Here is a 23540-nt window from a genome sequence, read left to right on the forward strand (position 1 = left end):
CAACAGACAGAAGTGTCAGGGAGGCAAGGACATGGAAAGAAAACTCTGGGGACTGAAAATCAAAGGATGAGATAAGAGAGTTTTGAATTACGAAGCTGAGCCAATGACAAGTCTAAAGATTTAACCTCATTCACCAGCAAAATGGTGTCTGCCACATTTACAGAAAGAAGGACAGCTGGTTGATTTCTGGAGAGGGACCGTGGTACACAAATGCAGGGCACTGTCTGGGTCACATAGTCAGCTTTTCAGCACCAGGATCTTATTTTGTTCACTCACCCAGAGCTGTTCAAAACTCCACAAGGCAGACAAATGCTAAACAGACTCAAGAAAGAGTGCAGCGGAAAGTCAGAATGCTGGTTTATTGACACACAGGAATAGCCCTTTCCAGGGACTGAAATAGGTATAGCGCCTTATTCAGATCACCCGCTGGCTAGTTTTCAAGTTTGTTGTAAAACTGAATTCGTAAGCAGGTTTTTTTTGGTTAGCATAAAATTAAAGCAAGGAGAATTGGGTAATCTCTGAAGAATGTCCACAGAGTGCCTTACAGTAGAATTCACCTCCCTTGTGACACAAATGGGAAACATGCCACACCTCGGCCCAGTGGTGCCTTTGGTGGATTGTTACTGACCAATGCCTGGATTATTTACTATATAGCAGAGGTTCCTGGTGGTCCACAAACACAGTTTTGTGGTTTTTTTCAGGTTTGTTTGTTTTGTGTTGGGCTTGCACAGTGACTTCTGGACTCTAGAATAACCTGCCTGAACTGGGTCCACATTCTCAAATGACACCAATCTGCTGGTGCTGAGGCCGACCTGCCCATTTGAGCATGGCCTGTTGTCATAGCCCAAACAGACCAGCTCCCCTCTGAAGGTGGCTTACCTGCCTGGCTCCTGTAGCTCGTGAGAGCAAGATCCCTATTATATGGGGACGTCTACTAACCAGGCCTAAATTCAGACTTTCCCGTTGAGAGAGACACACAGAGAGGCACATACAGAAAGAGAGATTCATTTTCAGTTACGTGATTCTTCGGTTACTGCTTTCTTATTGTTCATTAGTCAAAGTTCCAGTCTTCATCGTCTCTTAGTTTCCGATTACTACTCATCTTTTAGGATGGTTAACATCTGATGAAAGTGAATCTTACAAACCTATATTTATTAATGATGAAATATTTCAGTTCTCAGAGAATTATTTCTTTTCCCAGTTCTAGGGACATCCTCTAGTACTTCCTTATATACCTGCTGCAGTCACACAGAGCAAGACAACATGGAAAATGTATTCAGTGGCAGAATCTGTATATTACACCGGATATCTTGACAGATTGAAATGATGAACTAAATTAACAGGATCAAATCTGATATAAGAATAAACTCTTCCTCCATCTACTGGATGTATTAAAGACAGTTGGGTACCTACTATTCCAAAGTTTAAATTCTAAGCAATAAAAAATGAATGCTGCCAACTCTTTGGTCTCATTTGCGGAATAGTAGTATACAGATCAATTACATGAATCCTTTATATAATAGCATTTTTTAATTAATATTGCTAAACCATTGCCCAACATTCTCACCACTGTGCCTCTTTCCAAAGCTGTTAACAAATAGTAAAATTTAGCAATTTGATTTTCATCTTCCTTCATTTCTTCTGCTCACCCTCTGACAGAGTTGCTGTCAATCAGCCAAAAATGTCAGCAAGAAGATGGAAGAAAAGAAGCAGAATTCCTGCTTAGACTTCAAACCGGAAAACAAGAGCTTGACTAATCTAGAAGTAACCACAAATGATTAGATAAAGTCAATGGCTCAGGCTGCTCCTCCTGCCTCCCCAGTGTACTTAAACTTGGTCCTCAGCAATTCTCCTTCTCTCCTCTCATCCGTACTTGCTAGTCTCTACTCTCGTCTTCCAGTGGTCTGGGCCAGTTCATCCCTAAATCTGTACGGAGACCTTCCTGGATCTGGATCCAGAGCCTAGAGCATTCGTGAATCCTGAATAAGCAGGTGGAATTAAATCACATACTGGCTCAGTGATCCCCACTAGGCCAAGCCAGTAGATCTTTGGCTGCATCCATTTGGGAAGAGTTATGATCAAGAAACTCCATTTGCTTAACACATGTTTATTGAGTAACTATTATGCACCATGTACTCTATAAATGCTGGGGATACAATGATATGACTGAGTAGATTACACTTCCAGAATATAGAAGAGACAGATAAGGAAACAACCACACAAACTAGTATAAAATTGCAACTGTGACAAGATCTTCAAAGAGAAGGACATGAGTTCTGAGGTTCTGGAAGGGGCATTTCCCATGGAAGAAATGCTTGTGTTGAGATCTAAAAATTGAATAGGAGTTAACTGGGCAAAAAGGAGGGAAGAATGTTTTAAGTAGGAACAGCATATGCAAAGACCCTGTGGCTAGTAGGGCTGAAAGAAGGCCAGTATGCCTGGACAGGGGAAAGAGAGGCGAGTCTGGTGTGAAGTGAGGCTGGGAGGTGGAGAGGACCACAAAGAACAGTGTAAGTTATTGAGGAGTTCTGTCTTTCTCCAATAGGAAATGGGAAGCTATTTAATGGTTTTAAGCAGAATTGTGTCACAATCAGATTTATATGGTGAAGAGATCACTTTGTCTGCAACATAGAACCTATATTGGAAGGGAAGTGGTCAGAGTAGAAGGGGGTGGACCAGTTAGTAGATAATTGCAAGCTCCAGCAGGAAATGATGGTTGCTTCCATCAGGCTGACAGTGGTAGTGGTGGAGATAAGTGAGCAGATCTGAGTGATATTTGAGAAATAAACTGAAAGAATTTAGTTATGATCACATATGGAGTGTGAGATTGAAGAGATAGTCCAGAATGATTGCTAGGTTTCTGGGTTGCTGAACAGGATTGATGGAGGTGTCAGTCACTGAGAAAGAGAAACTGGGAGGAGAGCCCTGTTTCTGGTGCCGGGGATAGGGTGGTAGGTACAGCAAGAGTTTAATTTTGGACACGATGAATATGAGGTCACATGGTAGGCAGCCTCTGAAATGACTCCCAACGATACCTGACTCTTGGTATTCACATCCTTACATAATCCCTTTCTCGTGTGTGGCTAGACCTGGTGGTTTGCTTCTAAAGAACAGAATAAGGCGAAAGTGATGGGATATCACTTCTGAAATTACGTTACAAAGAGACCGTGACTGCTATCTTCCCCTCCCTCTCCCTCTCCTCTCTCTCTCTCTCTCTGAATCCTCACTCTGGGGAAAGCCAGCTGTCATACTGTAAGCAGCCTTATGAAGAGGCCCCAGGGTAAGGGAGTGATGTCTCAGAACAACAGCCAGTGTGGATCTGAGACCCACCAACAGCCACATGAGTGGGCTTAGAAGTGGGTCCTCCCCTATTTGAGCCATGAGCTGACCGCATCCCTGGCCAACACCTTGATTTCAGCCACCTGAGAGACTCTGAGACAGAGGATCTCACTAGCCTACACCTGGATTCCTGACCCACAAAAACTGTGAGATAATAAACATATGTGGTTTTAAGTGGTTTGTGGTTTAGGGATAATTTGTTACACAGCCATAGATACTTAATACAAATGACTTAAACAGATAAGTACTTTATATAAAAAAAATATGTTAAGTTGTGGGATTTCCCTGGTGGTCCAGTGGTTAAGATTCTGCGTTTCCACTGCGGGGGACACAGGTTCGATCCCTGGTTGGGGAACTAGGATCCCGCATGCCGCATGGTGTGGCCAAAAAAAGGAAAAAAATACGTTAAGTTGAAAATTAGTTGCTATAGGTCAGGAGCACAGAAAACTCTAGACTAAAGATATAAACTTGATATTCCTACACACTGAGAGAGAAAGTATGAAATGAAGGAGGAGAGATTACTGAAACAAGTCTTGAGGATCTCCATAATGTACTGGCAAGTAGAGATAGATGAGCTTGCAAAGGAAATAGAAAAGGAACAGCTGCAGAGGTGGGAAGACAGCCAGGAGAAAGTTGAATCATGTAAGTCAGTAACAGACATTGTTCCCCCAAAGTAGGGAATGGTCAAGTAAGAGAAATACTGAAACACTGTTTTTAGTATGAAAGTAGTTCACAATTCCAGCAAAAGCTTATGGTAGGACCGGAAGACAGAATGGTATGGATTGAGGTTGGGAGATACAGAAATGGAGATAGAAAATTCTCTACAGAATTTGACCTCTGAAGGTGAGAAGGGAGATCAATTAGCAGCTGGGAGTGGATTATGGTTGTTATTTTGTTTTTAAATGAGAAGACGTATAAAGAAAATAGGAAAGATTCAGGCCAGAGAAAAGGGAAAATACAGGAAAGAAAAAAGAAATAGTAGATAGTGTAAGCTTCCTAGAAGGCAGAAGGGGATTCTCCTCAGATGGGAGGTGAAATAGCTCTGCTATTAGAACAGGTGAGAAGGACCCACAGGACAGCTACAGAAATACTCAGTATTAAGAAAGTTTCTATGTGAGAGCTCCTACTTTCTCTCTAATATAGTACGAGGAGGTCATCTGCTCAGGGAAGAAAAGAAGGAAGGTTGGAGGCTTCAGGAAAGGAGAAAGGTTTGAGACAGTCACTGTGGAAAACAGGAAAAAGATAGATCTATAGTAAGTTTTTTGCGTAGTGCGAGGACTTGTTAGAAGTTAATGACCTTGAACTTATAGTAAAATCAATCTGCCTCACTGGGTGATGCCCAGCTGCTTGGATGCAGGCACAGAGAAACAGACAGTTGGGTTCAGAAGTGTAGAGACAAATGGAGGCAACAGAGGGACAAGGAAGTTTGGGGAGTAAGAGATGTAGAGCAGAGATGGGAGTCTAGAAATATTGTTCATGAACTCCCATAATAAGGGAAGTAAAGAAAGAGGAATGTTGATGAATTGAGAGATAGCAGAGGACAGACAGTGCCAATGATGCTAAAGAAGGGCTGGTGCAAGAGCAGTAGAATAAACACTGAGAAGCAGGGGAGGTTATAGTCAAGTAGAGGAGTGCTCAGATTGATAATTTTGGAGGAGTAGCATTACAGATAATGATAATATCCAGGGACTTTCCATGGGAGTGGGTGGCCAAAGTGGAGAGGAAATCACTGGAGGTGAAAGGAAGGTGAGCACCTGAGAGACCACAGTGTTGGATAGGCCACCCACCTGGACACTGTTGTCATGCAGACTGATCAAGGCTTGGGGGTAGGGAAAAGCAACTGGTTTATCCCATGGAGCGGTGGGCTTTTTGCCCATTGCCAATGTAGAGAATGAATGAGAGGACCCACCCCCACCCCCACAGTGGATAACAGCAACAGCAGTGGTTGAAGCAGAAAATCTAAATGGCATGGGTGCAAAGAAGCAGGGTTTTAACAGGAGAGTGGAAATACAATATTGGGGAGTAAGAGAGAAACTGTGGAAGACACTGCTTGTTCTCTACCTGATATCTTTATCCCTTTTCTTCCTTGCTAACAGAGTCCTGATTTTTTCTGGTGTGCAATATGCCAGCAGATATAGATTCCCTTCCTAGATTCCCTTGTATCAAACAGTGGCCATGTGGCACACTTCTAGCCAATGAGACCTAAACTTAATTTCACTAGGGAATCTGTGCATGTTTTTGCTTTCCTGATGCAGGCACCATCCCTTAGCTCCTTCTCTCTTCATGCACGGAATTCAAACGTGATGGCTGGGCTGCAGCAGCCGTATTGTGTCCAAGAGGTTATAAATATGCGGAAAAGGCAAAGATAATCACAGAGCTGTAAGCCCAGGTTTTGACTGGCCACCAAACTAATACCAGCATCCTCCTACATCCAGATTTCTTATATTATGAAGAAAGATGAACCCTACTTCATTAAGCCAGTGTTAGTTGAGTTTCTATTATTTGTAATAAATTACGGAAGAAAACAGTAACCACATGAGAGGTCTCTCAGGGATGAGGACAGCTTCAGCCAAAGAAGAGTCAGGAGGTGATGGAGTGTTATAAAAGAGATTGTGCAGGTAGGGCAATTTGTTAGTTATGGAGAAAGGATTCAAGAGGCCAAGGCGGAAGAGAATGAGAAAGAGGGGAGGACTGCAAGCCTGGGACAGAAGGATGTACAAAGGTTCGTGAGAATGATGGTGGAAGTGGATCAATTGACCATGTAGGCATGGAGGTGGAGGTTGCACTTTGGACCTTGACCAATGAAGACAGAAATGAAAGGCGTAATGGATTTGATCTCCTAGACTCTTTGAGGGCAAAAACCTGTGTTACCTTCCTGGAGGGATCACCAGCTGTGTGAGTGGGGCTATCATCTTTCCGCATCCTGAGTTAGGCAAAAAAAGAGACATGTCATCCTTTTGGCCTCTCTAGAGAGTCAACATGCAGATTCAAAGCTGCACAATGAAACCTGGCAATTTCTCTGGATCCCCTCCGAATCTCCCTGGGGGCAGGAACAGAAGCACCCCTGGGGGGGGGGGAGGCAGTGTGGTCCACGGGGCCTGCCAGGGCTGGGTGAGGGAGGCATTTTGCCCTCTCCTCTGGTAATTGGCCCACAAAGGTGGTTATCTTCCTCAGGAGGGTGGTATTCCCCTTGCCAAGCTCTCAGAGTCCCAAAGCAGAGTGACAGCATGTGCCTGGTGGACCATCCACGTTGCTATAGCAGCAGGCTTGCCCCTGGAGCCATGGGTTCATGGCAAAATGATCAGGCCTCTCTGAAAGGTTTCTGATGTGGGTTTGACCAGGCTGCAGGCCAGGTGGGCAGACATGAAAGCCTGGAGTCAAGAATAATCAGGGTAGGAACTTTACCCCAAACAGTCAAAAGCCTAAAGAGTCTGAGAATGAGTATAAGCTAGATGCAACAGGGACCCAGGGGTCAAACAGAAGAAGCATAATCCAGTCACCAAGACTAAGGGACATTCCTGTGATGGATTTGAGGGGAGACGGGGCTGGTAGTGAAAGTAAGGGAAGAACCCAAAGCAAAAGGGGCTGAGTGTGTGTGATTCCTTTTTCACTGGCTGCTGGCTGCAGGGTGTGATGGCTGAATTGCACTAATATTCAGGGACTCTGGGAGGACAGGGACCCCCGACCCTGGTCAGCCATGGACAGCTTGCCTTCCAGATTCTCTGCAGACTATATCTGATTCTTGCTCTGAGTTAATGAAAACTGATTCTGATGGTGTTAGGACTGCATCCTCACCTCCTGCCTCAATTCTTTTATCTAGACGGAGTTCTCAGCATCTCTCTGTGGGACCATACAACTGCAGCTACTACCCAGGATATCTGGCCAGTCTCTACCACCAGACTTGGTTCATAATTTACAACATCGTTCTCAGCTAGGACTAGAATCTACAGCTCTCTAGGCTGAGACCTAGTGGAATATAAGCTCCATTAGGAAAGGGTCTTTGAGAGTTTATCACTGTATCCCTAACACGTAGCACAGAGCCTGTCGTACAATAGGAACTTACTAAATATTCATTGAATCATGGGTCACTGACAACCTTTCCAGCCCTTGCCTACATTCCAGGCTACTGGACGCTCCTGTGGGTGCCTGCCATTGGCACGGTCCTGCTTCTTCCAGGATGGACCCTCGTAGAACCAAGACCTTTTGCCCCCTTGTCACTGAGAGCACCTGTGACCAGAGATTCTCGGTGTTATCCACCTGCAAAGATTTTTGGACACCAGTGCCAGCCTGGACTAGGACAAGATGTCAAATGTCCCTTTAGCCATTGCAATAGCAGCAACTGTATCCCTTCCTTGGTGATGACAGCATTAGTCCCCTGGCCTAGACCTGCTCCGACCCAGCCTACTTCCCCCTCTCCATCAGCTGAGGACTTGTCATCCTTCACAGTCAAGGCCTGTGGAGTCTGTGAGAGTTTTGGCAATACTACAGATGACCTTGAAGGTCTCCCAGCCGCAAAAGCCTGGGAGTAAAAATTAGGATTACATAATGTAATTTTACTCTGATTCACAATTGAAGAAATATAGTCTCTCACCTAATACACTATCTAAAATCATATAGTAAATAGGAAATAGTGTATGTATATATGTTTTTACACTATTTGAAATTATATATTTGTTAACCTATTTATATATTTGTCGATTTTTTTTTTTTTTTTTTTTTGCCAGTATCTCCCATTGGAATACAAACTCCATCATGTCAGGAACTCTGTTCATTTTGTTTACTACCTAACTAGTAGGTGTCCAGTAACTATTAAAATAGATGAATAAATTACTTCCAGATGTTCTCAGAGTGGGCCTTCTGCGTACCTAGGAGCCCAGTTCTCTGGCTGCCTGTGGAACGCCCATTTTCCTCTTCACCTTCTCCATCTTCCCCTTGGCATGTGTGTGTAGACATCACCTCTGCCCTCCACCACCACCGTCAAGGCAGGGGTGCCTCATTTGCTATCAAAACGCCCAGGGCCACCTCCCACTCATATCTGCCAAAACCACGCTGCACCAGGTTTGTTCATCTGGGCCCAAGCCTGCCCTACCAATGATCCCGATAACACACCAGTGCAAAGATGCCTGGCTGAGTCTCCCACTGGGGAGGAGACAGTCCCTTTCCCCACCCTTTATGTCACCCACATCCCAAACAAGGCTGCCTTGAGCTTCCAGATGTTTTGTAAAAATAACTTTTTTTTCTTTTTTTGCGGTACGCGGGCCTCTCACTGTCGCGGCCTCTCCCGTTGCGGAGCACAGGCTCCGGACGCGCAGGCTCAGCGGCCATGGCTCACGGGCCCAGCCGCTCCGCGGCATGTGGGATCTTCCCAGACAGGGCCACGAACCCGTGTCCCCTGCATCGGCAGGTGGACTCTCAACCGCTGCGCCACCAGGGAAGCCCCAAATAACTCTATTGATCTTTGCAACCAGCCCCCTGGCCTAGAAATCTGGCCTAAGCCCATCTCATGACAAGCTTAGTGCTGTACTGAGGTGTTGGTATTGGACCAAGCTGATACGCGTTGTTTTTTTTCCACTGTCTGACTTTTATCCACTCAGGTCCCTCAATGTCTCTTCTTATAGTCCTTAGCGCCAAGGGCTCTGTCCACCTAGCATGACCGCCACCTGTTCCCCTAGCATGACCTACAATCCTCCTGTAGGCACAGTTAGAGCAGCAGCTAGACTGGCCACAACACAAGGCGTTGGGATTTTATCCTGTGGGTGATGAAGAGCAAGGGAAGACTTTGGAATCGGAGGTTATCTTGAAGAACCAGTACCTTATAGATAGACATTTATTGTCATGTACAGAATGAGACATGAGGGAAGACTCTAGGATATCTTCGGTCATTGTAATTCATTCCCCAAAGATCCTGATTGAACAGAATTCTACTTCCCTGCCACATCCCTATGGGAGTCAGTGGTTCCTTCTGAATATTTCTGGCTTTCTGAGCACCTGCTATGATATCAGTTTATGGTCCTCTGTGGTTAGGTGGCATCATATGACCAGTTGTGGCCAATGAATTGTAGTGAGAGGTGACAAGTAATTGCAGATGTGAGACACTTCAGGACTCTTTCCTTCTGGGGTGATGATTGAACGTGGGAGGAAACAACACAACCGTGAGGAAGTAGTGGTGGGTGGCAGGTGGGCTGATCCCACTGGGGCCGTTGCTATAACCGTCACCACATCCGGCAACCCCGAGATGGTGGCTACTCACTCCATCAGCCTGGACTCTTGAGAGGCCTCGAGGAGCAGAGCCCTCACCAGTGTCCTGTGAAGGACAAGGAGATTGAATGAGATAGAAATCTAGCTTTAGGCCACTGAATTTGGAGGTTCTCGCCAGAGCTCAGCCTAACATATCCTGACCAGTACATCTCTTTCCCTCCTTTCTTCTCTGTTTTTCTTAACCAGTAATTGATAACTTCCAGGCGGCCTTAAAACCTTCCTTCCTGGCCAGGAGCCTTTGGGGGTTCCAGGGCCAGGAAAAATGCTAAGAAGTATCACAAGGGCAACCCTTCAAATCAGACACAGTCATAGGGCTACATCTTCACCAGTGTAACAACTGGACATTAGAATCAGGCAACCATCCATTTAAACAGTACTAATTTCCTGTAAAGCACAAAAACCGTCTAGAAATGCTATGTTCCAGCATGACACAGAAGAACACAGCATCCTTCTCTCTCCTCAGCAGTACAGCTTATTAGCTCCTCTTCCAGGGGAGGAACCAGTGACCTAGTCAGCATTCCAGGGCATTCCTGGGCCACGTTATAAAGGCATATGCACAGATTTCCCTTCACTTTGGCTTGCCTTTCTTAACTTCTTTTCTCAGTGTGTTAAACAGAGCTGGACAAGGCCTGGCCCTTACAGCAGCTGAGTGGTCCATGGACTTGAGGCCTCTCCTACTCCCTCTTTTTCTCTGTCTCTATCTTCTCCTTCCTCTAAGGTTCCTAGGATTTCGATTCAGAGGTACAGGATGGAGAGACAGAAAGAAAGCCCAATTAGGCCACCAGCTTTCTACGCGAGCGCAAAAATCTTGGCAACAAGTGTGGCGATTTGGATTGTGTCAACTTAGCTAAACTGGAACTGTGATGCCCAGATTCCCCTGTGTACTTCCGCGTCTACGTGGACCTAAAGAGGCACGCTGTGCAAGATTTAGAAGGTGGAAGTGAAGCATCTATGCATCCTCGGAACATCAGTGCAGGAGCCCCGGGCACCTTGTGGGCGTCTTGCCCACCCAGAGCAACTCCAGCTGCCCCTTCTGCTTCTCTGACTCCTGAGTCAGAGCTTGTTTGGCTCTGTGACAGGCATCGCTGCTCCTACAGCTGTCATCAAAGCTGGACACCTAGGGGCATCGGGGAACAACCCGGGCTCCAGCTCATCCTCGCTTCCCCTGCTTCACACCCAACTTCCCTTCCCGACTGCCTGCACTGCAGAGTCTGTGTCCCAGCACGAGAACCAGAGCCAACAGCCTGATCCCCAGCTCCCACTGCTGGGTCCGGTCAAGCCCCTTCGGTCAGTCCCTTACTAGGTAGCACTCTTCACGCTTCTGCTTCTCTGATCCAACCCTGACAAATGCACACAGATGCTGCTAAAAGGGCTTGTTGATTTTTCTCTCCCAGTTTTCTCAGCTTCCTCAGGAGTCACAGCACGGGGGATGGGGATAATTAGCAAGCCGGCCAGGGATTCCTGGGCTCTCTCGCTATGACCTCATCCACATTTCTTCAAGTACCCCTCGCATATCAATAAAAATAGAAATTCGGAAGTCCTTAAAATGACCAAAATAGCTCATGTTAACTCAATAACCATGGGATACGCAAGGTCCAAAACACTGTATGAAAACTTAATGAAACAAGATCAGTGAGGAACACACAGGCTAATCCAAGGGATGAGAAGACCACCTTCCCTGCACATGTACTTTATCCCTCATTTATTAAATACTTAATATGTGTTAGGAAGCCAGCTGTTAAATGAGGTAATAAAACTAGCTGACATTTGAGGGTTTCTTTTATACGATGCAGTTTTCTAAGGTCAAAGCACTTACAACAATACTTGGTTTAAGCACGCAATACACATTACCTGTTCTTCTTGTTCCAAGTGCTTTATGTGTAACATCATGTTTAACCCTTACCATGACCTGGTGAGGTGGTGACTGTAGTAGTTGCCATTGGTACCCCCATCCCTTTGACCAGCTGGGCACATCCACCTCCCAGCTGCTGTGGAAGAGGGCTGCTAAAGGTTTGCAGCTCTCCCTTCTCTCCAGAGACTTGCCTTCCCATCTAACAGGAGCTGCCCTAGGAGGTTACATCACAAACCAACTCCGGGTGACTTTCGGCAGCCAATGACTGAGGGACACAGGGCACAAAAACCTAGTCCCTTGCCTTAGGGTGGAACTAACTTTGTGGTCCAATTCATTAGCTCCCTGTGGATCAGACTGAAGCTAGACCCCCACTGAGACCACACCTTGGCTTGGCCCTCCCCTAGCCTACTGTTCCCTTTCTGTCTGTTCAGAGTACTCTTTCAATAAACCATGTGCCCCCCAAACTTTTTTCCAATTCTGCTGCAAGGGAAGCTAACCAGGAGTGTGCTATAGACGTGCCCATTTCCAATGAGGAAATAGAAGCCAGGGAGGCCAAGGAACTTCCCCAGGAACTGTCTCAGACCTCACAGTAAGCTGTGCAAGCAGGATTTGAACCCAGGTAGTCTGAGCCTATGCTCTTTGCCACTGCTCTTCATATGGAAAGAACTTGTATGTGCCAATAAAAGTTATGTCTCAATAAACATTAGTTCTAGCCTCTTTGCTCAGATGCTGAGAATTGAAAGGCAATCAGACATGATCCTTGTACTTCTAGGAGGTTTTTAGCTCATGGAAGAGACAAACAGTCACCAGTAGGAGGCAGTGGTTATAGGAATAAACACACACACACACACACACACACACACACACACAGAGCCATGTGCATACACAAGCACACACAAATATAAGCCTCCTACTGAAGCCAGGTACTGAAGGGTTAAACTGAAGTGAGAGGCTCCTAAAGTAAATTCTTAAAAGTTGCGTTCGTGAGTCAAAGGGTAAATAAATATTTTGGTAGATTTTGATGAATTTTTTTCCATAGGGGTTTATCATTCTGCATTTCCACCAACAATATATGAGAGTACCCCATTATTATCTTAAAACCTCTACAGCAAAGTGTGTTGCCAAGCTTTTCACTTTTTGTCAATATAATAACTGTGACATCTTACCTCATTGCTATTTTAATTTGAATTTATTTTATTAGCAGTGAAGTTGAACATCTTTTTATATGTTGAGTCATTTTTATCTTTTTTCAGGGGGGTAACTTGTTTATGTCTTTTGTCCATTTTTCTGTTAGGTTATAAAATAAGTTCTTAAGTAACTTAGAGCAGGGGAAAAAAAGCCAGGTTAGCTACAACTGCAAATTACTTGTGAAGAAACAGTTTTGTAGGGCTTTTTGTTGTTGTTTACTCTTATGTTAGAGACCAAAGTTCAAATCTAAGTTTAGTTTATATCAATATTTACTGAGTCCTCCCTGTGGACCAGACACCAGAGTCAGAGTAAGAAACAGTTCTCGCTGTTAAGTAGCTTACATCTTAGTGGGAAAATGGACTGTGACATAATCTGGGAGACAGTAGAAGATAGTGATTCAAATATGGATTTGGAGTTATGTGGGCTCGAGTTCAAATTCTGACATTGCCATTTCAACAATGAGCTGTGTAACGTTGGGTGGGTCACTCATCTTTCTGCCTAAGTTTCTTAAGATGAAAATAATAATAAGCACCTCATAGATTTATTATAGAACTACATTAGTTATTACATGAAAACCACTAACATACTGCCTGGTAAACAGTAAACATACAATAATCAGTAGATAATAACACTAATAAACAAAAATGATTATAATTATAGTAACAAAAGTGACAGAGGAATTTACAGAGTGCCGTTGTACCGTATATATGCTCATTAAATTTTAGGTGAATTTAAGTGTATTATGACTAAGTTATCAAAAATGTTTAAACCATATGCAGTATATTGATGAAATAAAAGTAAATGTTTAAGAAATAGTAAAATCACAGATATAGAAACAACAACTCTGGCATTCTGAATTGTTAATTGTATAAATAAATAGTAGTATAAAATGCAAAACAGTAGAATTCACACATTATTGTCACCCATTGATGCTTTTAAAGACAATTCAGGGAATTACACTTCAATTGATTGATTTATTTACTAATTTTCTTTCTGTTTATCACCTAATATATACTGCTAAATAAAATGAATTCAAAGCTCATGTTTAATTTAAAATATAAAAATATTTATAAGATTTAAAATATTTAAACATAATCAATAAAGATGCTCAATTCATTATGATACAATATAATCTACCTCCTCTAGTTCAAAAAAGTTAGCAAAAATGTCCTAGGAACTATGATCTGGAATGCAGCTCTGTACAAAGCTGTAAGGAAACACATTTGTTTTATTTTACCTGATTACAAACGTCCCAGCTATACCTTGAGGGAAATTCATAGAATACAGAAAAGCAAAAAAGGAGAAAGGTCACATGTTATCCTACCACCCTGGAGATAAATTGTATTTGGGTTGTATCATACTCAGAAAAATTCAACAGGTGTTTAGGGACCACCAACTATGTGCCAGGTCTAGCTTTTTCTTGTTGCCATTGTTGTTGTTTGTTTTTGGCCGCACTGCGCAGCATGTGGGATCTTAGTTCCCCAACCAGAGATGGAACCCGCACCCCCTGCCGTGGAAGTGTGGAGTCTTAACCACTGGACTGTCAGGGAATTCCCAAGCCAGGTCTAGTTTTAAGCACTGGGACTGCTTGTACCCCAGGGAGGTGGGAAGCATCTTTGCGGTGTAGTCTCCGTCCTCCTGAACGGGCAATAGCTTCTGTTCCCTGGGATCAAGACATGGCCTGAAAAATCTACTCCCATTCCAGGGACCTAGATGACCGTGCACAGCACTATTTAAAACACAGGCTGTACGTTCTAAGAACACACATGCGAATATCACTTTTTCCAAAGGCTTTCATCTTTGCTTGAGCAAGGGAGGCTAAAGGCCAGGAAAAATTTGACAGGACTTAAAGCCCAGCCTTGCTTTAAAGAAACCTGAAGTACAAAGCCGAACTCTCAAAACATGAATTATCAGGTGATTATTTGTTTAAAAAGTGATCTTCTTTACTAAAGGATTTTCTGCAATCACTTTTTAATTTTACTGCATTAACCTGAACAGAGGCTGCTAGGAATTCTTTTCATTCGAGTCCCAGGGTGTATTTGAAATTTCAACTTAATTTACCAGAAGTTTATTCCAAGTATGAATTTTTGAGAACATGTTAACTGTATACACCTCTAAATATGGCAAATTTTGTCTCTTGCTTGGGACTGTGGAGGAACCCGGCTCAGTGGCTTAGCCGTGTGTTGTTTCTGCTAACATTGGTTCTATTAGAATGCACTCAATAGATGGGGCTTCAAAACTTTGCTAAAATTGCATTGGTTTGCAGAATAGCTATGTTGTGTTAAGATTCATATCTTCCATAATAGCTTCTAATATTAATCTTTAAAGATCCTAAATTGAGTTAGATTTCTTGATAGGTTCTTAGATGGGTCTTTTCCTTGTCATCCTTTCTCCTGTGGCCCCATGTCATTACTGGTATCAAACTCATCTCAGAGACGTCTTCAAAAATGAAAATACGAGAATATACAAGTCTAAAATGTGTCTGTCACCTTGCAGGCTCATCTTCCAAGGACATTTTCTTCTGGTATAAATTTAATTAAACAAAAGGCATAGTGCCCAGCCATTGCCATTTTGACACATTCTAGTTAAGGACCGACTGCATTTTCTAACATTTGTGAATGATACTACTATCTGAAAAAAGAATCACAAGGGAACATCTGAAGTTGGACAGAAAGCAAGTATTCGACGAAGGACTCTCAGAAAAACCGCCCACTGGTTTTACATGTCGTTGCTGAGAGCGTGATTGGTAGAACCTTTCTGGAAAGCGATTTTGCATTCCATAACTTGATTTACTAATTCCATCTGGGAACTTACCATAAGGAAATAATAAGAGATATAAAGATGTTTGTGCAAAGATGTTTACTGTGGCAACTGGTATAATGGTGAAAACTAGAAAGACAACTAAATATTCCTCTATAGGAAATTGGTTAAATAAAATATTACACCATATGATGCTGTGGCAGAGATAGCTTAGCTGCCCAATTTCCATTCTCCTCTTTGTCATTAACAGGACCCTCTATTATTGTGGCCAGCAATGTGCTTAGCTAAAAATACTACATTTCACAGACTTCCTTGCAGACAAGGGGGCCAATAAGATATAAGTAGAAGTCCTTGCATGAGACTTCCAAGCGCCTGGATTGCTGCCGAGACCCAGCTGTCTTGATCACTGAGATGATCACTCAAGCTCCACCAGCCATTTGGGGAGCACGCGATAAAAGCCAGGAGAATTCTAGTGACTGCAACTCTGACACCCTTGAACCACTGTAATAAAGCCAGTGACTGGCTCCTTCCAGATGTCTCATTATACGACAAAAAATAAACCATTATATGTTTATGCTAGTCAAGCCCTGTTCATGGCAGCCAAACACAATTCCTTACTGATACAGATGAAACATTCTGCAACCAGTTAAAATTATCTTTCTGAAAAGTGAAATATAATATTAAAGGAGAAAGGCAGAATATAAAACCCTATATGTGGTATGCCCTATTTTATTCTTAAATTATACATATATATTATATATGAGTGAAAAAACTATAAAATATATTAAAATATTAATGGATGTCTCAGGATTGCGGGTTGTTTGTTATTGTTATGATTTACTTTCCTATGCTTCCTAAATTTTCAACATTGAGAATTTTTTAAAAGTGTTTTTAAGATTGCTTAATATACACACATGGGTGGTGAATGTATCCATTGATTACATCTACTCTTTGTGGAAAGCAGTGGGTCAAGATGGATCAAAAGCTTTTAGAGTTTTCATACTTTTTAACTCTATTTCCACTTGACTTATCTTGATAAAATAATATGAGACCCAGACAAAGAACTATGCACAATGATGTTTGCTATAACATTATTTTTGATACTGAAAGAATGGAAACAAACTAAACGTCCAACATCAGAAAAGTTTATAATTAAATAAATTATGGTATATCCATCCTATATTATGAGCACTTACAAATCACAATTAAAAGTAAGAGAAAGAACATTTTGGAACTTGTTTTAGAGCTATTTCCATATCCCTAAATCCCCCCACCCACTGATGCAATGATGGGCATCAGTGAAACATGGAGGCACCCTCGATCTAGAAGACATTTCTGCCTCAGTTGAAATTAGATTTTTATCTGAGTCCACGGCAAGAAATTAGCTTTGTTGAGAAAGACAGAAGATTTTTCTAAATGATGTTTACGTGCCAAGAGCCAAGCCTGGAGGAGTTCATTCTTCAGGTTCTGCCTGTCTGCCACGGCAGCAAGACCGTGAGATTGGCGGCCCAGGTAGGAGGAAGAATGATGTACTGGGTGGAGAAGCCTGAGGTTTCCCCCTCTCCAATCGAGGAAGCGGCAGCTGCTTTTCTGTGCTCTGCATCCCATGCTCCTGGTTCACTCATGTTTCAGTGGAGGCTGTGAGGAAGCTTCTATGCATGATGATAGCCCCCCATTCAGGTACCCACCTTTTGTCTCTCCATTTTTCTGCAGTCAGGTGGGGAAGTAGGTTGGACACCCTCAACCAACGAAGATAAACGTTCCAGCCTCCCACCCTTTGGAGGAACCATTCTGAGGGCTTTCTTTCCATCCCTCAAGGGTTCTCCAGTGGATTGAGCCCCAGTTGCCCATGGCAGCAGCTAGCTCCATAACATACCTTGATTCAACCTATCCTTCTTCTCACTTCTGTTTCCTGATATCACCTTCCAAATAAATAACCTGCATCCCATTCCAATCCTTACCTCAAGCTCTACTTCTAGGGAAGAACCAAGCAAGACAGATGGAGTATGGGAGGAAAGAAGAGAAAGAGAAGTAACAGCTCTGATTTATCCAACTTTGGGAATCCAAGAACATTAAGCGTAGTAACCCATTTCCCCTGGTATATTTGACCAACAATTTTGGAAAAACAAAAACAAAAACACTAAATAGAAAAGAATGTATCAGAGTACATAGCATGTAGTAGGGGTAAGTACTGTTTCATGAAACTTCTGTTTCAGGGGTGTGTGTGTAAGTACTGGGTCACAGTGTATAACATATTTCTTTGGTGGATTGTGGTCCAAAAAGCTGGAAAGCCATTGGTCAAGAGGGTACCATATGAGCCCAAGGAATCCCTGCTCTGCTGCAGCAAAATTGTCTAAACATTTATAAAAAAATTTTAATGACATGGAAAACTACTTTTATTTGGGACTGGGAGTGATGGGGAAAAAAATGACAAAATGTTGGATACAGTATAACTACAACTATGTAAGAGAAAAACTATGAAGTAAAAGACAAGAGCCATTTATTTATTTCCAAGTTTATCCAATGGGTGTATATTCCTAAAACACCATTAGTAATGAAAAGGCACTTAATTTAAAACAAGTGTTTTCAAGGACTTCCCTGGTGGTCCAGTGGTTAAGACTTTGCCTTCCAGTGCAGGGGGTGCGGGTTTGACCCCTGGTTGGGGAGCTGAGATCCCACATGCCTCACGGCCAAAAAACCAAAACATAAAACAGAAGCAATATTGTAACAAATTCAATAAAGACTTTTTAAAAAATGGTCCACATTAAAAAAAAAAACACATTAAAACAAGTGTTTTCATATAAAATAAGGGAAAAGCAGGAGACACAGGGCAGGGATTCCTTGGGTCTTGTTCCAAGTTCCTAAAATCATGTTTGCTACCCAGAAGCTAAGAACTACTTGTGGGATGAAAGAGTGAAAATTAAGGGGGCCCATGTTCAAAGACCCTAATCTTAGAAGCACACTGTCTAGCCCCAGGGAAGAGGGGGAAGCTGAGTGATGACACTGACCACGTGGCTATAACAGCTGTAAACCTTCCAGCATTTGCTGTGGCCTCCCAGAGTTTCAGATACTGCAGTTGCCACAGATCCTGCTGTCACCACCCATTTGGGAGACAATTCTGTAGGTTGGTTTTGAAAAAGGTTTTAATTTTTTCAGTGTTTTATTGAAAAAGCAGTGTAAATGAATTGTTAATAAATTGAGTGGAAGGCATATTTGACAAAACGTTAATCATGGTTTCTTCTGGATAATGGGGTTATAAGAGGCACCAAGATTAGCGAGGATTTAAGGCCCAAGCCCTGTGGCAAACTCTGTATCTACTAGACCTGTATTTTGTTTTCACAGCCATGCGATGAAACAGGTACTGTTATCCTTATTTGACAGAAAAGGAAAATGCTTAATATTAATAACAACTACTAGTTACTGAGCAATAACTATGTACCAAAAATAATGCTGAAAGCTTTACGTGTATAGTATCGTTTAATTCTCACAATGACCCTATGAACCCTATGAGTTTATTTTCCCATTTTACAGATGAGGAAAAGAGAGGATTTAGAGAGGGGTGAGGAAAGAGTGAAACAGCAGGTATAACTGCTTTCTCCTTACTGTCTCCAAGGGAGCCGTGATTGACCCTTGGCCAATCCCTGGGAACCTGGCCCTCAGAGAGCTCTTCGTATTAGTGATGAATGATTTTGTTATATACACCTGGAGCAGTGGACCATGTCCTGCTGGCTTGTCGGGTTGCTTTGCAATAACATCAGACTGATGATATGTATTTGGTTTCATTGTTGGGTCCCGATTTTTGATTGCCATGGCAGATTGTACAGCAGGAAATACCTATGCTACCAGCCCCCGCATAAAAGCCTTGGATCCAGAGACTCAAAGAGTCCTCCCTGGGCAGAGAGAGACATTCCAGACATGTCCCTATGCGTCTCTGCTAGAGAGAAAGCACATCCTGTGTGGCCTCTGATGAGGAAGAGCTTTGGAAGCCTTTGCCTGATCTCTCTGGACTTAGAAGATGTACATCTTTTTCCCTGATGCCTCTTCTCTGTATCCTTTGCTACCAAAAATCCTACTCAAATTGCTATTGGATCTTGTACGTTTTCCCTGAGTGAAACACTACCCAAGACCATGCAACCAGAAAGGTGGTAGAAATAGAATTCAAGCTTAGGAAGCCTGACTTCCAGGCTTGATCTCTTAACCATCATGTCTTACCACCCTATAGCTGGCATATATGTTAGGCACTGCACTTGAAATTGGTGCTATTATTATGATGATTACTGCACTTCCTTTGTTTTCTAAATCTTCTTTAATGAACATGCACTGTTTGATCATCAAAGGGAGAAAAATTTGGAAATGTCCACGATTAAGAGGCAGGAAGAAGAGAAGTCAGAAAGGAAATAGACTCCAAGGAAATGTTAGGATGGTACAAATCACCACGTGGAGGAGTAGCAAGGTTAAATACAAGGCAGGTTTTTTGTGGTTTTTTTTTGCGGTACGCGGGTCTCTCACTGTTGTGGCCTCTCCCATTGCGGAGCACAGGCTCCGGACGCGCAGGCTCAGCGGCCATGGCTCACGGGCCCAGCCGCTCCGCGGCATGTGGGATCTTCCCGGACCAGGGCACGAACCCGTGTCCCCTGCATCGGCAGGCGGACTCTCGACCACTGCGCCACCAGGGAAGCCCTACAAGGCAGTTTTATTATTATATAGGAGAAAACCTCCTCAGTCTTGGAGTAGGCAAAGATTTATTAGATAGGACACACAAAATATAAATCATAAAAGGAAAAACTGATAACTTGGACATCATCAATATTAAACATTTCTACTATGTCAAGACATTGTTAAGTAAGTGAAAAGGTAACTCATGCATTGGAAGCAAATATTTGTAATAGATATATCTGACAAAGGACTGGTATCCCGAATATACAAAGAATTCTCACAATTTAAGTATATATTAGACGTGGGGTAAGTATCTGAATAGATACTTCACAAAAGAAGATGTAGGAATGGAAAATAAGCACAGAAAAAGACTGTCAATATGATGAATCATTAGAGAAATGCAAATGAGAATCACAAAGAGATATGACTGCACGCCCATCAGAATGGCTAAAATTAAAGACTGACAACACATAACAACTAGAATTCTTTTACTTTGCTCTTAGGAATGTAACCGGTTTGGAAAAACAGTTTGGCAGTTCTTTAAATGTGTACTTACCAGATAGAGGAGTATTTCTAAATATTTACTCCCCCCAAATAATATATGTCCACCCAAATATTTGTATATTAATGTTCATAGCAGTTTTATTCATGATAGCTAAAACCTGAAAACAAACTCAAATGTCTGTCAGCAGATGAATGGATAAAGAAATTGTGGATCCTCAATTCAATGGAAAACTAACTAGTTAACAATGAAGGAGAACACACTTGATACGTACAGCAACATGGATGAATCTCAAGTACATCATGTTAAGCAAAAGAGGTCGACACAAAAGAATGCCTAGTATATGATTATATTTATATGACATTCCTGTGGTTGTCTTGGGATCTTTTGGAATGACGAAAGTGTTCTCTTTTTTTTTTTTTTTTTTTGCAGTACGTGGGCCTCTCACTGTGGCGGCCTCTCCCGTTGCGGAGCACAGGCTCCGGACGCGCAGGCTCAGCGGCCATGTCTCACGGGCCCAGCCGCTCCGCGGCATGTGGGATCTTCCCGGACCGGGGCACGAACCCGCGTCCCCTGCGTCGGCAGGCGGACTCTCCACCACTGTGCCACCAGGGAAGCCCGTTCTCTATCTTAATTGTGGTGGTGGTTATATAAGCATATACATTTGTAAAAACCCAAGAAACGACACACTTAAAATGGGTGAATTTATTGAATATAAGTTATACCTCAATACTGTTCACTTAAAAATATATAAGGCAAAAAAAAATATATATATATATATATAAGGCAGTTTTCATTTGCAGCAACATGGATGGACCTAGAGATTATCATACTAAGTGAAGTAGGTCAGAAAGAGAAAGACAAATACCATATGAGATCACTTTTATGTGGAATCTAACATATGACACAAATGAACCTATCTACGAAAAAGAAATGGACTCACAGACATAGAGAACAGACTTGTGGTTGCCAAGGGGGAGGGGGTTGGGGGAGGGGTGTTGTGGTAGGTTGGGGTTAGCAGATGTAAACTAATATACATATAGGATGGATAAACAACAAGGTGCTACTGTATAGTACAGGGAACTATATTCAATATCCTGTGATAAACCATAATAGAAAAGAATATGAAAAAGAATGTATAGGGCTTCCCTGGTGGCGCAGTGGTTAAGAATCCGCCTGCCAGTGCAGGGGACACAGGTTTGAGCCCTGGTCCGGGAAGATCCCACATGCTGCGGAACAACTAAGCCCATGCGCCACAACTACTGAGCCTGCACTCTAGAGCCTGTGAACCACAACTACTGAAGCCCGTGCACCTAGAGCCCATGCTCCACAGCAAGAGAAGCCACCGCAATGAGAAGCCCATGCACCACAACGAAGAGTATCCCTGTTCGCTGCAACTAGAGAAAGCCAGCGCACAGCAACGAAGACCCAACGCAGCCAAAAAATTTTTTAAATTTTTTGAGAAGAATGTATATATATGTATATCTGAATTACTTTGCTGTGCAGCAGAAATGAACTCAACCTTATAAATCAACTATACTTCAATAAATAAGTGTATATATAGGCAGTTTTATTGAACGGGGACTGGTCAATACTTTCAAATGTTGCAGAAAGGCAAGGAGAAGGTAAATGGGAAAAAGCCATTAGATCTGTCCAATTGGGCGTGACTCGGAGCTTCAAGATTACAAATTCAATAGACTCGGGGGTCAGAAACCTAGCTGTTGGGATGTGAGAAGGGTATACTTGACATGTAGAACAACTTGGATGTACAGAGCACCAGATGCTGTCTCACACATGACATAGGCCAACCATAGAGCAATAGCTCCCAACCTGCTGAAATCCCAAACCCAGACATCTAATCAAGTACCCAGTTATACTGTTTATTAAAGATATTTTGTAACCTCAAGTAGAGAAATGTAATGACCATCTTCATCACTATAAGAGTTTTTTTTTAGAGTAAAACATGAATTTTTCAGCCTTCTCTGCGTTCTCCTATCCGTTCTCAGCAGGAGGTTCCCCTCCTTCTGAACTTAGAAGACTTCCTCTTACATTAGCATAGGTTTCTCCATCTATCTTCTCATCATCCACAGCCCCTCTCCTCTGTGCCAGGAAGATGTCTCCTCCCCCAATTAAGGACTCTCCCCTACCTGTACTGCGAAGTCTACCACCACCCTCTTAAGCACTGGAAAGGTTCCTCTTCAGTAAGCATATCCCATCACTCCCTTACCTCTGCCTTCCCTTTGCCTTGACCAGGGGCTCCTAACCCCCAAAGCATTTCTCCCACCTCTTTTCAACACCACAGCTGTCAAACTTCTCAAGCAAGGCAAACCCTTCAGTCACTATTTCCTGATCATATTTCTCACAATTGGGCTTCTCTTTTGCCACAAGAAGCTCTCTCATGCCAAAACCAGTTGGATTCTACAGACATACCCTCCCTAGTCCTTCTATAATATTTAACCTGAGGGTCCAGCCCTTTCCTTATTCAATGTCCCTTTTCGGCTTCTGAGAAATGTTTTCTCCCACTTACCAAGCTAGTTCCATTCATTCCTTCCTCCACTAAATCTTCCTACCAAAGAGTTTGGACGTTCCCTCAGAGTTTCTGCAACATTCCCTCCACCTCCCCGCCCCACCTCAGGGCAACACTTCTCAAACTGGAATGTGCACGTGACTCCCCTGGGAATCCTGTTAAAAGGCAGATCCTGATTTAGCAGGGTTGGAGTGGGGCCTGAGATTTTGCCTATCTAAACAGCTCCCGGGAGAGGCTGATGCTGCCAGCTCCGTCCAGGGCAACGCTGAGCAGTAAGATCTCAGAGAACAGAGCCTGCAGCCAGATTGAAACAGGTTCCACCCCAGCAACTCTAAATGTGTCCAACACGAAATGCTCGTGAGTCACAATTTAAGAGCCACACAGTTGAACATTCAGTGAGGATCACCCGTAACTTTAATTCTTTAAGGGAAAGCAGTTTCCCTCAATATATTAGAGAT

This window comes from Monodon monoceros, unplaced genomic scaffold (genome assembly GCF_005190385.1).
Source record: "Monodon monoceros isolate NGI ecotype Baffin Bay Population unplaced genomic scaffold, NGI_Narwhal_1 Super_Scaffold_11, whole genome shotgun sequence".
In the NCBI taxonomy this organism is placed as follows: domain Eukaryota; kingdom Metazoa; phylum Chordata; class Mammalia; order Artiodactyla; family Monodontidae; genus Monodon; species Monodon monoceros.